At 38.9% G+C, this 2,885-nt stretch overlaps 1 pseudogene; it reads left to right on the top strand.

Moving 5' to 3' along the window:
* Window positions 1-1,141: 1,141 nt before the first annotated feature.
* Window positions 1,142-1,265, top strand: LOC111561617 (annotated as a pseudogene).
* Window positions 1,266-2,885: the final 1,620 nt, after the last annotated feature.

Raw genomic sequence — 2,885 nt, 5'->3', positions numbered from 1 at the left:
AAGAGAACAAAGTCCTATAGTCCTACAGAAAATTATTTGAATAATGAGTTTTTAAATCAGTTATCTAAAAGATGGTACCTACTAGTACTATTCTACATAGAGCAGAGCAGTTAATTAATCACATACAAAAATGTCTACATACACAAATTCTCTAGCAGCAACTCCTATAAAAAGAACTATAGAGTTTTTATCATATCTAAGATAGTTTGACTGTTGCATTTATTTTTTAATATTAATTTCTTTAGAGAGAGAGAGAGGGAGGGACAGAGAGAGATGGAGAGAGAGAATCTCAAACAGGCTCCATGCTGTCAGCACAGAGTCTGATGCAGGGCTTGATCTCACAACCATAAGATCATGACCTGAGCTGAAATCACCACTTAACCATCTGAGCCACCCAGGCGCCCTAACTGTTGTATTTAATAGTCAACCACTATACTCCCAGATCCTAAAATGAACTTTTTTTTTTCACATGTTAATATATCTTACATTTGATATAATAAGCATTCTGGTTTGTATTTTCTTTCTAAATATTATGTATAAAATAACAGTGCATCTCATATAATCCATGGCCTCTTGGGTTTGCTGAAACATTTCATAACTGAATATACCGTCACCCTGAAAAGTAAGTACACATCTTAGAGAGATTGTTAGGGCACCTGGGTGGCTCAGTTGGTTGGGCGGCCGACTCCGGCTCAGGTCATGAAATCGCAGTCCATGAGTTTGAGCCCTGCGTTGAGCTCTGTGCTGACAGCTCAGAGCCTAGAACCTGCTTTGCATTCTGTGTCTCCCTTTCTCTCTGTCCCTCCCCCGTTTGCAATCTGTCTCTCTCTCTCTCTTTCAAAAATAAACATTAAAAAAAAATTTTTTTAAAGAGAGAGATTGTTTATCATATTTTATTTACGATTCTCTCCTCACCACACACTCATCCCCAACAAACACATAATCCACAGCATATTAACACCATATGGCTATGTTAAATTTTGTAACATGAGTTTTCATAAGATTTTATAATAAACTTCTAAAGCTGCAATGAAATATTTGTGCTTCAACTACCATTGTCTAGGCTGGTGGAAAAAAAATCTTTATTGTCTTGCTAAAAGGAAAGTTCTGTGACATTGTTAAAATACAAAAGAATAGTTTCATCGATTCTCGGCCTTTTGGCTAAGATCAAGTGTAGTACAAAAGAATACAGTTTTTCATTCTTTTATTTATTAGTGAGTTCATTTTCATTAACCAGTGTATTAGTCTGCTAGGGCTAACATAACAAAATGCCACAGACCGCGGGGCTTAAACAAGTATTTATTTTCCCACAGCTTTGGAGGCTGGAAGTCTAAGACCAAATGCCGTCAGGATTGGTTTTTGATGAGGCTTCTCATTCTGGCTTGTAGATGGCCACCTCCTCACTATGACCTCACATGGCCTTTCCTCTCTGTGCAGGTGTGGAGAGAAGTCTCTAGTATCTTTTCCTCTCCTTATAAGGACACCAGTCCTATGAGATTAGGGCTCCACCATTCTGACGTCACTTAACCTCAATTACATTCTTAAAGGCTCTATGTCCAAATATAGTCACATTGGGGGTTAGGGCCACTCAGGCTCCCCAATAAAAATCATTTATAACAATATTTACTGATAATTTACCACGTGCCCTAATCTATACTAAGTGGCTTACACATACTATCTCATGTGATATTCATGGCAAACTTCTGAGATAGGTATTTCAGTTCAATGTGAGATAACGGAGGCTTAGAAGCTAAGATCATTTCCCAAAGAGATACAAATGGTAGGTGGTAGACTTGGTCTTAATTCAGGTCTGCCTGAGTCTAGAATTCAGGCTCTCAACTGCTATGCCACACTGCTTCCATTTAAACTCTTTTCATATTCATTATTCAGACTGGACTACAAAAAGAACATGTAAAGATGTGTGAATGATAATGTACACAAGTAGAACCAACAGATCATGCTGAAAACCGCTGAATTCTGGTTAAATCCAACGTCTTCAGTCTAGGAGTCCAAGTTCCAAAATTCACCCAACCCTACACGTTCAGTCATATGCCTCGTGATACCTCACTATCATCCCCATGGCCACTATCCATCCCAGAAAGGCCCCTGCATCTCAGTAGTAGACTCTCTTCCTCATCCCATCCAATCCTCTCCCTTCTGGTTTCTCTGCCTGAAGTGTCCTTCCCTCCCATTTCATGTTTGTCCAAACCCAGTGCTGCCTTTTCCAAGAAGCCTGTCTGATCTTCTTTCTCCCTCATGGGTCTCAGCATTTTGAACTTGTATTAGAGACAGAATTTTCCTTATATTTTTTTATTTTCTTTTTATTTTTCCTCTCTATTTCTGGCTCCTCCTATTCGATTTTGGATTTCAGGAAGAGAGGAAATTGGCAGTATGTGTTTTTGGAAGTCACATAACCTTCTAAGCCTCAGCTTCCTCGTCTTTAAAATGAGATAATAACATTGCCAGTAAAATGCGGCCTCAGGGTAAAGTTTGGATTAAGAGTGTGGCTATGCCAATGGCACGGTTGGAGCTAGGGAGTGTTATGCTAAATAAAATGTCAGTCTGAGAAAGACAAGCACTATATGATTTCACTCATATGTGGAATTTAAGAAACAAAACAAATGAATGGGGGGAGGGTAGGAGGGGAGAGAAGGGCAAAGAAAGAAACAGACTCTTAGCTTTGGACAACAGAGGATTACCAGAAGGAAGTGGGGGGGGGGGCGTTAAATGGGTGATGGGTGTTAAGGAGGGCACTTGTTGTGATGAGCACTGGGTGTTATACGTAAGCAATGAATCACTAACATTGTACACTTAAAACACTGTATGTTAACTGCACTGGAAATAAAATTAAAATAACAAAATTAAAATTAAATAACATAAAATGA

The sequence above is a fragment of the Felis catus genome, chromosome B4 (genome assembly GCF_018350175.1).
Source record: "Felis catus isolate Fca126 chromosome B4, F.catus_Fca126_mat1.0, whole genome shotgun sequence".
Taxonomy (NCBI): Eukaryota; Metazoa; Chordata; class Mammalia; order Carnivora; family Felidae; genus Felis; species Felis catus.
This window is presented reverse-complemented; position numbering and strand designations above follow the sequence as displayed.